General features: G+C 41.6%; 1 protein-coding gene across 8 annotated transcripts in view; it reads right to left on the bottom strand.

Moving 5' to 3' along the window:
• Osbpl6 (oxysterol binding protein like 6) overlaps positions 1-15,179 on the bottom strand; it is a 190,511-nt gene that overhangs the window by 106,340 nt on the left and 68,992 nt on the right. The window contains exon 1 of one of the 8 annotated variants that reach the window (XM_029536028.1): positions 4,849-4,896. The exons of the other annotated variants lie outside the window; for them this stretch is intronic. The gene's annotated coding sequence lies outside the window, so the exon portion shown is untranslated. Of the gene's footprint in view, positions 1-4,848; positions 4,897-15,179 lie in introns of those variants that run through there. 8 annotated transcript variants of the gene reach the window in all.

The raw sequence follows: 15,179 nt of genomic DNA, 5'->3' as shown, positions 1-15,179 counted from the left end.
CTCACAAGAGGCCACTATATCAGGGTCCCTTCAGCAGAATCTTGCTGGCATGTGCATTAGTATCTAGGTTTGGTGGCTGATGATGGGATGGATTCCCGGAAGTTTAATCCTTAAAGCTCAGGTAAGAACTATGCCCAAGGCAGAGATAGGAATGGTTCTTTTAACGAGCAGAACCCAACTGATGCTTTAACAAGAGCAGCCTATTTGCTTTTTATCTACCGACGCTGACAGAAGGAATCATTTTCTAATTTAATAACAACTTCTGCAGTACAAAAGGTCTCCCGACACCTCCCTCCTGAGACAGTCATTAACTGCAAGTTTTAAAGGTTGAAAAGTTGATTTGAACAAAGTCTCCCACACCAACCAGTACTCAAGGAGGGGCCTCTGGAAGGTCTTGTTGAGAAGTTTGGTGACTTGGCAATGATTCTGAGCGGCTCACTCAGGAAGCCGGGGATCAGCGTCGTCCCCTCAGCCCTGTGACTAATCCTCCCACGGCCTGCATTCTGCACACCAGACATCGTGTTCTTGTCCAGTGCATTCTCCACTCTCCTTAGTTCTCATTCAAGCCAATCAGGAATGGAGATGAATTCCATCAAAGACTAGATGGTACCATGAAGCTACTAGGCAAACGTACATAACACAAGGAGACTAAGAAAAGTCGGATCTGTCGTTCTGTGAAATAACAAAGAAGAGTTTCATAAAAACCCGTGAAAACAATAAGGGTAGACCACCACAGTAGTCAGGAAAGGGCTTTACATAGGAATCTACAGACAAGTTCATTTCACAACAAAATAAGGGCACTTGAGACTCTGACTGCTTTCTCTAAATGTGTGGTCATGGGTTTTAGCTCAATGGCTGCTTTACTTCCATAAGGACGCATGGGTCTCAATTTAAACATCCTGTCTTGCTTTCCACTAGACACTCTACAAGACCTTACTTGGCTATGTTGCGTTGTCTGTCGTCACTGCCAACTGAAAACCTGTGATAAGATCAACACGTTGCTTTTTCCATCATAGCAGTGTCTTGATAAGAAACTTTAATCTCTTCTCCTCCTACCAAGGGTTTCCGCACGAGTACAACAATCCAGTAACCTTAATGGAAATAAATTGAATCTGGAGAGGGGAGTGCGGGACATGTAACTTCCCAGAGATGAAAAACACAAATTCCTGTAACTTTTACCTATCAAGTAGGCTTTGCAGAAATATAGCTAGTGAAATTAATGCAACTATGTATCACAGAAGTTAAAATCCACAAGCTGAAGGAACATGCCAGAGTTTTCCTTTCTGCCAATAAATACTATTAACTGACCCACTCAATAGTAAATCCCGTGTGTGTGTGTAGTTATTTATATACAAAACCACAGAATAAAGAGGAGTTAGAAATAAAAAAGCCAGTAGAAAAAGAACTTATCTTCAGATCCCAGGACAAGGCAGGCGGGTAATCTTTTTAAGCTACAAAGCAGAAAATATATTGTGATATTCATGGCATGGAAATGTGAATTCTAGCTTGGAATTTGTATGCAGAGCTGAGCGAGAGGACAGAAAAAGTTACCCCCCCCCCTCAAAAAAAAAAGGTATTTGAAGATTGGTACACTTCAGCAGGAATGGACAGGCCAGGATGAACGGACGACACTTCAAACAGCATGACTAGCGTGAACAGCACACAACAATTAAGAGCCAATAAGTGAAGCTGGTAACTCCAGGACTCGCTGCTTCTGAGAAGCAGAAGGTAGGAGAGTGGGGAGGGGCGCCACAGGAGGCTTCGGACCACACAGGTTTTAAGTATCCATGAAAGATGCATTTTTACTGTGCAACTTGAAAGGTAAGGAGTGAAACTCAGAGCAGAGGGTCCCGTGACCATGGTTCAGAAAGGCAGACCCAGCAGCTCACGTGGATGAAGATGCAGCAGATGGTCTCAGAGAGGCTGCAGTAGCAAACCAGATGGGAAATGGAAGCTTCGGGGTGTGGAAGAGAGGAAAGAGAATGTAATAGTGACGGGGGAGACCCAGTCTGTATCCTTGCGGATGTCTCCCTCCCTCTCTCCATCCCTCCCTCCCCATTGCTTCATTTCTGTGGTGCTGCGATTCAACCCAGCTCACTGAATCTGCAGATGTGGAACCCAAGAATTTGGTGGTTCACTACATAAGCCATCCTAGCACACACAGTTCACTCAACACAAAAGCACCTCTCCTCAATCTTTTCTATGTCTACAATCTCGCCAATTTTCCCAGCTCTTTTTGTTTGCATTTAACTTTATTCAAAATTATGTTTCTCTATTAGAGAGCAAGGCCTTCATTTTTTCCAGATCCTAAAGACCACGTAGAGAAATGATCTAGCCCTATTAAATATCAACTGATTTTCTTTTCCCTCAATTTTGTTAATCTTGTCACACATTCAGATCAGAATTCTGCTATAGATTACTTAAAGGAGTCTAAAGTGTAATTATTTCCTCACTAACCTCGATCTTACATCTCAAGCTAAACATTACAGAAAGTACTCAGCTGTTCAGTTGAATTAAGTCATATAAAGCCACGGATAATCTCATTAGCTATAAAGCACAGTTAACATGCTACAGACATACTCTGGTCTTGTGGATGTTGTATGCTCTAGAGCCAGTCAGCAGCTTGTCTCTGTAAACAACCTTCAGATCCGTGAGCATTTTAAGTCGCGCGAGCCATACTTGATTCAGCTACTCAACCCTGTACCTCTGAGGATACTGACAAACGGAAGCTGCAAAGGCGTGAATGTGGCTAGGTTCCAGTAACACTGCAGCCAAAGTGACAGAACAGGCTGAGGGTGGTGGCCGATACCTGTAATCTCAGCTTTCAGAAAGCTAAAGCAGGATGATCACAAGTTCAGGGCCAGCCCAAGCCTGTGTCTCCAAACAAACAAACAAATGAGCAAATACCCTGTGGAAGAACTGTGGTTAATTCTTGTCTAACATTCACTCGGTTTGGCAACCTGGAATGGTGTTTGTTTGTTTGTTTGTTTCTTTATTCCATAATGTGCACAGTTTTGATGAAGAGAGAAAACAAATCTTCCAAAGAAAATGTTCATGTCTAGTGATGGATAAAGGGCAAACAAGGGGCTGGAGAGATGGCTCAGGGGTCAGGAGCACTCACTGCTCTTTCCAGAGGACCCAGGTTCAGTTCCCAGCCCCCACATGGTGACTCATAACCATCTGTAACTCTAATTCCAAGGGATTTGGTGTCCTTTCTGGTCTCCTTGGGCACCTTGCATGCACATGGGGTACAGAAACAGGCAAAACATTCAAATATACATAAAATAAAATTTTAAAACAAGGGACAAACATAATTTGACAGATTCAAGACAGGGATAGATGAACAAGAAAGGCGATCCTAAGTAGATTTCTGTCGACTATACAATTTAACAGTCTGAAATTTCTCGGATTCAAAGCTTCACACTACACAGAGTAGAGTCAAAACTATTTAGGCACATGCTGTACTCAATGAAGCCTAGAGACATGTTTACTAGTGTGTGGATTTAAATAGGGCTAAACATCCTAGTGCCGACCGTCATTAGTTCAAATCCTCGTTCTGCCAATTACCAGTAACATGACTGAGAGTGATTTACAGGGCTTTTCAGTACCTCATAATCTCTAAAGGAGAGCCAAGGCGCCCACAACCTGTTAGGATTGTCTGAGAAGGGAATTGATTTGTATGTGTAACACTTAAAACTCACTAAGTGCCCACTGTTCTTATAACTTACTAAAAGCAGAAACTACAGGTTGCAGGGGATCTTGGCAGATCAAAATAAACCGACTTTGTCCACATATGTCTTAAGCTTTAGTCAACAGAATCATTTAGGTACAGTCCTAACAACAATGGCCCTCTCCACTGAAATCTTTACCCACTGAAAGTATTTCCACCTTATCTGATTAGATTTCTCTAACCTTCCGCAGCTAAAAATATCAACTGGAGAATTATCCCAAGGCACACCATGGGTTCTGTAACACAACTCCTTTAAATGGGAAAGGCCTGCTCTTTCTCAGACAGAAAAATCAATAGCTTTCCCTTTGCCCACAACCAGACCAATCCAAAAGGGGGGGGGGGGTAAACAGGAAATTGAGAAGAAAGACAAAGGCCCCGTAATGACTCAGCCTACAAATAAATCCTCATCTGTTTGCCAGAGAAAGGGTGAATCGGGCATCAGCACACACACCTGACCAAAGAGGGGAGTGGGGTGGCGGTCAATTCTAAAGTCATCCAATCAAAGAGCAATCAAGATACATTATATTGTGTGGAATGGCTGACTTCTGACTGAACTATCCGAACAAGCTAGATGGAGCAGCTTCTGTCAGAATGTTTAGACTAAAAGATCATTGTGACCCATACCTCAGCTACTTTTGTTATATGAACAGTATTTTGTTCCCTGAGGAACTGTCAAAAGGAACACTGTGCTCTCATTAAAGGATTATGCTCTGACCATAAATTAAGATATCAGGGTTAAAACTGCACCTAGGAAAAGGACAAAAGGCTCTGTTTCTCAGCCTCCTACTAAAGAGTCCTCCATCACATGCCCCCAAACCCAGCTCGTTCCAGCTTTATCTGATACACACCATAGAAGCTCCAACCACATCAAGCTTCTTACAAACACCCGGATCATACCTGCCCTCTGCCCACTCAGTGTTTCCTCTGCCTAGAAGTCTTCCCCTCACATCTCCAAAGTGTGCATCCTACCTTAACCTTCATTTCACATGAAATCATTTCACATGAAATCATTCCCCATGGCCCAGTAGAAACCATTTTTTCCAGATTCTTGATTTTTATAATCCCTGCTCAATCCCCTTAGACACATAGTGCATCTTGATCAAGATTGGCATACACACCTTCTTCTTTAGAGCAGTGTCCACATCCACTCTGTAAGTCCGTCTGCACCATGGGCACTCAGACTTCTCATTGAATATGCAAGAAAGGTGCCAAACTGTGCTGACTTCATTGTGACCAATCATTGACATGAAATGCACAAGCACATGCCGTCAGAGCTTTGTTGAAGGAAAGCTTCGTTCAAAAGCATATGGGAGGTGGCTGTACGGCTGAGTGGTTAGGTGCACTGGTTGCTCTTACAGACAACCCGGTCTGATTCCCAGCATCTACACGGTGTTATACAACCATCTGTAACTCCAGTTCCAGGGGATCTGATGTTCTCTTCAGGTCTCCAGGGACTGCATTCACACGGTGCGGAGACATACATGTGCAGGCAAAACAGCTATACACACACACAACAAAATAACATTCAAGTAAGTCCTCACTTTACAAAATTTGCCTTTTCATGAAACAAGGAGAGGTTTACATTAGATACAGAGCAAAAAAGCCACTGTATTCAGCAGTCATTTGCCAACAACTAAGTGGTCTATTACAAAGCTTCTTACTCATTAACGTAACAAATACACCCCCAAGTTAGATAAATCGCAGGAAACAGTTTTTATCATCTCACCAACGTAGACCCAAAATGCTACTCGCCTCTAGGCTTCGATAAAGAGATCTCAAGACTTGTGCTCATAAGTGATCATTCTAATCATCATCTTTAATGTGCCTTGATTATTTCAAGTGTGAAAAATCTGTAAATCTGGCACATGGACAACGCCCAGGAGAGCCCAGGCGGACTAACAAGAGAACTTTCGCACCTTGGCCACGTGATGGTACCTGGGCAGAGCCCGGCAGTTATAACATGTCACTAGGCCCTTACTGATGAGAGTACTGGGTTGCCACGGGAGACAAGCTTCACTCCTCTGTGAGGCTCCGGGGCTGTGCTGGTGAGGGTGCACTTGCCAGACCCCTGGACCACTTCCCACTGTCTTGTTCCCCCAACCCATATCTCGCTGCCTTCTCCCTTCACAAACTATGACATAGCGAGTTTAACACATGCTCTCGGGTAGGACAGAACTTCCTAAGGCCAAGCCATGCCACAGCAGATGACCTGAGACCTGAACTCATATGGAGGCAAGGACAGTTCCAGCACTTCCCAACTAACAACTGTATTAACAGGAAATATTCTCTTTGATCATCCATCTGGCACAGCTTTCGTAGCAATGACACTTGGAATAGTCAGCCTCTGATGTCACACCCCTAGTGCCACTTGGATTCCTGCAATGCCAACGGAATCCTTGAACGAGTGGCAAGAGATTCTTAAGTATTTTGAGTGAGTCTTTAGAGCAACTTATAGTTGTTACTTAAATTATAAACATGTCTGCCCAGGAAAACTGAGGTTAAAATAATGTTAAGATTTATATATTCAGGAAACACCATCTAGCGGCAAGGCTATGAGTTATGCTATGGTTTGAAATTATATAATCGATACAAAAGGAGTATAAAGTGGCCTAATCGGTCATATTTTTCATATGTGTCTTAATTGAATAATCCTGGCTAAATCTCTGTGTTCATCTCTTTCCTCTTCAGTTGCTTAGTTGTGATTATTTCAAACTGTTCCATTTCCTTGGCCAGCTGCACCTGTCTTTGTCTAGGTTCCTATCTGGTTTCCACAGTTACTTTTTTTCCCTCTCATTATGCTACATCAAAACTTAACGACTAATTCTGGCATGCTGGAATTCTTATGACTAAGCTTCCTGTATTAAGACACATTGCAGGAGCAATAAAATCGAATCAATGTGAAAGAGTGGGACAGTGAACAATGCCATCTATTACAATGCAAAGCTGTTCAGGAAATTTAATTTGATGTTATAAACCGATAAGGAACAAATATATGGGGGGAATCTATGTAGCCTGCGTTATCACACAACAGCAGTCTCCTAGGAATTAGAGCCAGTTTGGGGCACAAGCAGAAGCCCAGAGTACTATGAGAAGAACACGTGGGCCTGGGAGTTAGACAAAAAAGGCAGACATTCTAGCCTGGATGCTTTCAGCTGTGAAACCCAGGAAAGGTACTCAGCTGCTCCTCAGTTTCCTTATCAACAGAATGGGGATTCAGTTACTTTAAAGATTACAAATAGAATCCTGTTGAGAGGCCAAACCTACTCCATCTTGGGACCGGCCTCCATCTTAAAAGAAAAAAAACAAAAAAGCCTGAGAACTTGACCTGCAGAGAAACCCAAGCTACACCCACATTCCAGGAAGGACCCCACTGCTTGTCCGTGGCCAGAGTTACTCCCTAGCTACTTCCTAGCAACAGTTAACCAAAGATTAGTCTGATTGTTCCTGATTGTGTATGGTCTTGCTTCAGAGCACTCAACTGTCAGAGTACAATAGTTACTTAATTAGATACTTGTCAGGCTAAACTCCCTATCTCACTATATCTCACTCTAAAGTCTTGTCTCCCCCCCCCTCCAAGAGCTCCAGGCTGTACCCTCCCATTCTGAGGTCAGAGATGGCAGTGTGGCCTGAGCTCAAGCTTGTAAATACTCTAATGCAATTGCATCAGAATTGGCTCCTTGGTGGTTTTGTGGGTGGTTCACGAACACATCCTGATACAACACTGTCGTGTAAGGATGATTGATTGCTGTTGAGATTACATAGTATCTGAGCAATGGGAAAGTCAGGATACAATGTATCATTCACAGGCTTACAGGATGCTGGGTCTATGCAAACCAACTGGTGCTGCCACTCAAAAGTGCAGCTTACTATTATGCACTGTGCATGCATGGAACATAAATGAATCAATTACTAGCTCACGTGTTTACTATACTATATTCTTTTTTTTTTTTTTTTTTTTGGTTTTTCGAGACAGGGTTTCTCTGTGTAGCCTTGGCTGTCCTGGAACTCACTCTGTAGACCAGGCTGGCCTCGAACTCAGAAATTCACCTGCCTCTGCCTCCCAAGTGCTGGGATTAAAGGCATGCGCCACCACGCCTGGCCAATAGAGTCCATGATCTATTGGGCATGGTGGCACGCACCTTTTTTTCTTTTTTAAGATTTATTTATTTATTATATGTAAGTACACTGTAGCTGTCTTCAGACACTCCAGAAGAGGGAGTCAGATCTTGTTATGGATGGTTATGAGCCACCATGTGGTTGCTGGGATTTGAACTCCGGACCTTTGGAAGAACAGTTGGGTGCTCTTACCCACTGAGCCATCTCACCAGCCTGGTTATACTATATTCTTTAATGTTTAGGTGTTCCCTGACTTACAAAGCTTACCTTAGGGCAGGCTGTTGAGGGGACAGCAGCCTCAGACCTTTCCTGGTTACTATGTCTTAACTGGATCATTTTATTTTATGCCTGACTTAATCGCCTCTTTTCTTCGAATGGGCACAGGAAAAATAGGCTGTACACACACGTGCACACACACGCGCACACACTATACTGTTTGCACACTCTATGGTGCTACACTGATGAAATTGCTGAATGACCATTCTCTCAGAACGCATGCTCAAGGGGAATTAACACGCAACCCATACTATATGGTCCAAAGCTAGCAAGGCAGACTTTCTAATACAGATCAACTGAGATAAGATTGAAAATGTTTGATTTTCAAAAGTAAAGACCTAGCACTTCTACAAAAACCGTATTATTTTGGCTGACCAGTTTGACAACTCAGATATAAAGTGAAACACAATTTCACTCCCCTGTCCTAATCACTCTCTATTGTGTGGCCTTGGGAAAGGTGTATCTATTAGTGAGTTTTTAATTACTATAGCATACACTGGGCATGCCACCATCACAGCTGTCTCTTGCATCATATCCATCTATTGAGTCCTCATTTATATCCTTTATGCTGCACAGGAACATAGCATGGCAGAGTTAAATGACAGAGCTTTAACATGGTCTCCTGTTACGCATACGTAAAAGAACAGGAGCTACACAAGGAAATATGGATTGATCTACAAAGGTCAGTGTCTCCCAATCCACAAGCTAAAACTGAGGTTCCACGAGGACACACTCATGAGCAAGCACTGGAGGCCATGGTAGGACAATGACGACAAGTCCTGAGATGGAAGGCATGCTGAGGACGACAGAGGAGAGAAAGAGACAGAGAGGTCCTTTGAGGCCACATCTGAGCCACTGTACTAATCCAGCAAGACTCTGCTTCAAGTGTTCTGGTTATGAAACTGAATAAATATCTATATTTAAAAAATATAAATGAGCAGAATGTTGTGCATATTGTTGAATTATTCACACAAAGCAGCAATCCACAGAAATTAAGTGAGACTTCCTGATATGCATAATATTAGTGTAGGCAATGTCTTAGGTTTTCCTGCTGTGAACAGACACCACGACCAAGGCAACCTCTAAGGACAGCATGTAATTGGGGCTGGCTTACAGGTTCAGCAGTTCAGTCCATTATCATCAAGGTGAGAACATGGCAGCATCCAGGCACAGCGCAGGAGGAGCTGAGAGTTCTACATCTTCTGAAGGCTGCACCTTTGGTGGAGTCATAAGGATCACATATCAGATGTTTACATTACAACTCATAACAGTGGCAAAATCATGCTCTTTGTGCTTGAGATTCAAGATGTGAGTTCTCCACTTGCACCTCTGGCCTCCTCCACTGTTTCTCTGTATTCTTGTCTCTCTGTAACCATAAGCCTAAATACACACTTTCTTTCTTAAGTTGTCCTCACTGGGGTATTTTATCGCAGTGACAGAAAGGTAACTAATTAGGTCAGGAAAGGTCTGTGTGGTTTACAGTTCATATTATTTCATGAAAATCAGAAATACACACAGAGGACCATGACAGCCCACCAGTCTCAATGTGGTGCTCAGGGCTGACAATCAGTGTCCCCAACAGACCCCTCACACTTCGGAATGATCTGCCTTTGCTTCTCTTTGCCTGATCCCACACCACATAATCTAAATTAAATTTCTAAGCATTTTCTACTTTATCTGACTGAAAAATTCTTCTCTCCTTTTATTTGTCATATGGTTAATTTCTATTTCTATTATTGTTGTTGTTGCTGCTGCTGCTGCTGCTGTTGTTTTTCAAGACAGGTTTTTTGTTTCGTTTCATTTTTTTGTTTGTTTGTTTTTTTTTGCTTGGTTTTTTTTGTTTTTGTTTTTGTTTTTGTTTTTCTTTCTGTATAGCCCTGGAGGTCCTGGAACTCGTTCTGTTTTGGGATTTTATTTTGCTTTGTTTTGTTTTCTCCAATCTGGCTACTTTCAATTCAGTCTAACTGGCAGTTCTCAAGGAAAATGCTCCAGTTCTGCAGGCTGGGCCAGATCCTTCTGTTACTCAGTCTCACAGCATATATATATATATATATATATATATATATATATATATATATATATATATATATATATATATATATATATATATATATTATAGCACTTATCAGTTGGCAATTAGAGATCTGTGAACTTTCTTTAGTATATAGCTCATCCAGTAGTCTAAGCCTCTCAAGGCTACATGGTGTTCATGGAGAATGCTGGCCAGGGTATTCCAAAGTTCCAGCAGAACAAAGTAAGGAAGTGGGGAGAGAGGAAAGGAGAAAGTGGGGAGCAAGAATGAGAACGAGGTGGGAGACTTGAGAACAGAGTCCATGCCTCCCTCCGCCTTGTCAGACTTGAACCAGTAGTAGGCGAAGCTTCTCATGCCAGACTCCTTTCAATACCCAAAGACTGCCATCTACCCAAGGGCTAGCCAGTGCTTTCCAGTGCAAAGTCACCTTTAGAGAGTCAGTGGCCCCTAAGGTAGCTGAGAGACAATTATCCAAGCCTAGAAATGGAACCTGAAAGTAAATGTACAACTAAGGATCCTGCATGAACTTTAACCTTGTGTTTAGTCACTTTATAAAACACAGGCACATTTTAATGAAAGCAAAGATTAGTATAAAACTCTAAAAAAAAATTGGTGGAAAACCCCCGCATCCTAATGGACTACTTTGAACTGCCTCTGAAATCTATACCAGCGATTCCTAATGTAAAAGCCAAGGTTAGATGACCTGCCCAAGCTGAAAGATCTTACGGAGCAAAGAAGCAGGAACTCACCAAGACAGTGAGGCTGGAATCCCAGGCTGCAGTTCAGCTGTGGATCCTAATGAAGGGGCCTGTTGCAGACAGCTCCCTGAGTTTCACGCAAGATAGAGGTCCAACCCTGTGACACGCAGTAGAGTACCACAAAGCTGTCCTTAAGAATCATGCAATCAAGTTATAAAAAGATTGGGGGGGGGATCTAATGTTTTAAGTAAGTTTACAATTTTCTGTTGGGTCACACTGATAGCTACCCTTGACTGCCATTTCAAACTGTGTCATGAGGTTTGGTCTTTATCTGTAAACCAAGGATGCCAGGCAGCTAGAGGGCTCCGACAGCCTCTTCTGCATGCTCTTCTCGTCTCAGATCAGATTAACACATTGTTTTAGGAGGACTCCATTGTAACCCTACATGTTCTCATCTCAGAACAAACTCTAAAAACTTGGAACTGTGACATACTAGAGGTGCTGACAGGGATTAATGAAGTTCAGGGCATAGGGGTTGGGCACTATATGGAACTGGACACACTTTCTTCAGCTGTGAACTTTAAACCCTAACTGGACTCCTTAACCACCTCCCATATTTTCAAAACCATTAACCCAAGTTTGATATACTTTGCTATTTGATATGTTAGATACACAGCTTCAAGTGAAGGGCACCCCTCTGAACCTCAGCCCTCTAATACTGACATTAAACGAAGATCTCTGGGACAGAGAACATAGCTGCCACCGCCCAGACACTAGCTGTAAGCAGGCACTTTTAGAAACTCAAACACTCTCAGCTCCCCCTCTCACAGATCTCCATGGGATTCCAGCATCCTAAAGAGGGAAGCCATTAAGCTGTTTGCTGTTAGAATATTTAAAGGAACTCAGCTCGTGCCACAAGGCATTTCAGCGTTGTCTATTTCAAAACATTAGCAATCCTTCTCCTTAAAAATGAATGTTAGGTTAAATAAGCAGCGTGGCTTCTCAGGTTTCACTTGTTTTGATTCATGAAATAACTTCCCTTGGAGACAGAATCTGAATACTAATGATGACATGCAGCTTACTAACATTTTTATACAATCTTAAAGTGCTGGTAATTTTCTACCCCCTAATAAAAAATCATTTCATTGAAATATGTTTGATGGCAATTTTAATATTCAAAACAGTTGAATATGGTTAACATACTTTTTTTTAAAAAGCCAACATTCCTCAAGACTGGCCTCTTTGAAGCAGAAGGAAAAAGGTTATGACAAGCAATCCACCAAACAAATTCACTTCTGCATTTAATTTTGAATTTCACTATCAAGTCAGCAAAATAATTCTGATCTGCACCTCCAACTATTCATATCACATCCATGTAAGGTTTGCTTCGGTTATTAATCATGTATAGAATGCATGTGTTTCTGATCTGCACCTCCAACTATCCATATCACATCCATGTAAGGTTCGCTTCGGTTATTAATCATGTATAGAATGCATGTGTTTCTGATCTGCACCTCTAACTATCCATATCACATCCATGTAAGGTTTGCTTCGGTTATTAATCATGTATAGAATGCATGTGTTACCGCCTGGCTTGGTTTTAAAAAAATAAGTCAAAATGTCGTACACATTCCATTTCCTTAAAGAATAATATCTCGGTCAGGCCAAGACAATGGCCCAGAGCTATCATAAGCAGGAGGGGGCGTATAGCCAGTTATTGTTGTCTTATATTCCCAGTCTGATGATCTCATTTCTAGACATAAAATACTTTCTCTTAAAAAAAAAAAAAACAAAAACAAAAACAAAACTAAGCCTGCTCAAACTGAGAAAGCAATTGCAGAACAGTCAAACAAAGCTGAAACCTTCGCAAACCAGAATTCCCCATGCAAATCTCTGCAATCTGTTTTCTGTTCTCTTCACTTCAAACACAATACTGCGCCTCAAGGCCTGTAGCCACTCCTGCACTCTGGAAGCCAGTGACTAACACCTGAATTTCACCTTGCTAAACTTCTCTCAGTTCATACTTGTTCAAATGTAACTTTTGTAAAAGGGCAAAGGCATATCCAGAAAAGTAGAATATGCAATATTGCAAGATCCCTTGGTAGCTACATCTCCTATAATTCTATGATTATAATATTGTCCTTATTACCTCATGGTCATTGATTATCTCCCCTACTCATTTTAAACTAATTGTTGTTTGGATAGTTCTCATGAATCTCTTCTTCAATTCATCTACTGAAATATAACATTCCCGAAGAATAATACTATAAGTCATTCTTGGTAGATATGGGGATGTTTTACCAACACGTATGACTATGTGACCATAACCTAAATTAATATAAAAAAGCATCAGCCTTTCTATCAAGAATTCTCAAAAACCAGCATTCTGACTTATTTATTTTGCCTCATTTTTGAGGCAGGATTTCATGATGTAGCTCAGCCTGACCTGACACTGCAATTTTCTTGCCTCAGTTTCCCTAGTGCTGGGCTCATGAGCATGCATCACCACGGCTGTCTTGCCAGTCTGCTTCCTATCACTGAGATTTGGTCTATCCATTCTGAAACTTCATCTACAGAAGTTAAGCATCAGTCTTTAATGCGAATGCTGCTCATACTATCCAAGATAATATGAAAAAGGTGTCGTTAAGAACCAGCATTTAGGACATGAGATGAAAAGAAATAAAGATGGTTGAAGTTAAAGAAAACAGATTCATTTAAGTTAAAAAGAAAAAAACGCTATATTCTTCTGTTTGAATCAGGGCCATCAGTATGAACTGGTAAACAGGTTGCTTCAAGGTAACATTTGCTAATTTTATCCTCTGAAAAGAGCTAGAAAAATAGCTGTGATCACTACACCTCATGCCTGGCATTTCAAACTCCTGTCTGAAAGACTAGTTCCATCAAAAGAAACATCTTAAATAACTGGTCAATTCCAGGTCTGGGGACAAACGACACAGGGAGAAAAGAGCAACTGTCTATGAAAGACTAGTAGTGAGTGCTGAGAATACTATGTCATGAAATAAAGTAAAAGACACTGGATAGAAAGATAAATGGAAAGATACATAGATAGATGCATATATGCTACAAACAATCATGCATGCATATATTCATACGTATCAGTTAGAAGCCAGACGATGCTCCTATAAAAATGAAACAACTTAATCATCAAAAAGAATGACTAAGAAGGATTGAAATACTTTGAGCATATGCAAACCTGCAAGTTTGTGATCTAAAAAATATGGCTGGTCAACTTCAGAGGAGGCCAGCCAAACGACTCATTTTACACACCATTTCCCCCAGGTAACTGAGGCTGTGATGCAAAATGGTTAATGCATACAGAAATATTCTAGCCCCAGAACAATAGGATACTGTTCCAATGAAAAGTTTATCGGTTTTCAACCCCTAATCAACAAAAGGGATCAGGGGATAGACTGTCACTTGAAGCAGGAACCAACTGATGTTGCCAGGATGCTCACAAACTCAAATTCATACGGGGAAACAAGCTGGCCAGTATTGATACAAATGTTATGCAGGCAGAAAAGGGTATAAAGTAAGAGTTAATTTTGCCCTTTGGGCTTTCCTATATCATAGTTAAAGAAACCCACCAGTATTAATATGTGAGTTTCCTATGAAAAGAAAACTGCTCTCCGCCAAAGGCACCGCTAGTGGCATCCATAAATGTGATCATCCCTGGGTACACTGCCCTGCCCATGAGGATTTCTCTTGGATAGTTCTGCTCTAAAAGCTAAATGTAAGAGTAATTCTACCTTCTCCAACTAAAATAGAGATAATTGACTTAAAGACTTCAAACAAAATTCCCCACAAAGAAAAACACATCAGCTCAACGTGTACTGCCGAGTCCTCGCCAATTTCTTCTAAATTAACCAAAATTAAATTAAACTCAAGCTCAGGATACAGTAATTCAGCCACTATTTTGATCATTTTTTCCTCTGCATAATTAGCAAGCTAAGTCATTAAGTAATACCACTAAGAAGGAGGAGACAGGTAAATGGCTTTCTGGATCCTATACATTGTGGTGCTTGACCTTAAAGTATCTGTACCCTCGCCAAAGAAATCTGAGCAAGACACTTCTCAAACACATGGGCGGGAACCTTAGGGGCAATCAGTAAGGACGAGGGTGGTGATCCTCTCTTAGAAGTCATGACTCACTGAGCTACAGGCAAATTATTTTGCGGCATGGCATCTCCTCCCTGAGCCTTTCAAATAGAATCAACAGTCACTGCACAGACTGACCTAGTCTCCATCAAGAAAATGGCCAATCTCTCTAAGTGGGCCCTGGCAATGATGGGCTGAGTGCATTTTTCTC

The sequence above is a fragment of the Mus pahari genome, chromosome 3 (genome assembly GCF_900095145.1).
Source record: "Mus pahari chromosome 3, PAHARI_EIJ_v1.1, whole genome shotgun sequence".
Taxonomy (NCBI): domain Eukaryota; kingdom Metazoa; phylum Chordata; class Mammalia; order Rodentia; family Muridae; genus Mus; species Mus pahari.
This window is presented reverse-complemented; position numbering and strand designations above follow the sequence as displayed.